Source organism: Plasmopara halstedii (assembly GCF_900000015.1).
Source record: "Plasmopara halstedii genome assembly, contig: Scaffold_322, whole genome shotgun sequence".
Lineage (NCBI taxonomy): Eukaryota > Oomycota > Peronosporomycetes > Peronosporales > Peronosporaceae > Plasmopara > Plasmopara halstedii.
Genome location: NW_020187243.1, coordinates 523,019 through 523,372, shown reverse-complemented (window position 1 = coordinate 523,372; position 354 = coordinate 523,019).

The window sequence follows — 354 nt, the reverse complement described above, 5'->3', positions numbered from 1 at the left end:
CGCATTTCTTGCCAATCCGTGAGGATTTTTCGGCTGACAAACTTGCTCAAATCTACGTAGATGAAATTGTAGCTCGACATGGTGTTCCTTTGAACATCATTTCTGACAGAGATGCTCGTTTCACTTCTCATTTTTGGAGAACCATGCAATCTGCTATGGGGTCCCAACTTAATCTGAGCACAGCTTATCATCCGCAAACGGATGGTCAATCTGAAAGAACAATCCAGACACTGGAGGATATGCTTAGAGCTTGTGTGATCGATTTTGGTGGTAGTTGGGATTCACATCTTCCATTGATTGAATTCTCCTACAACAACAGTTATCACTCCAGCATCAACATGGCTCCTTTCGAGG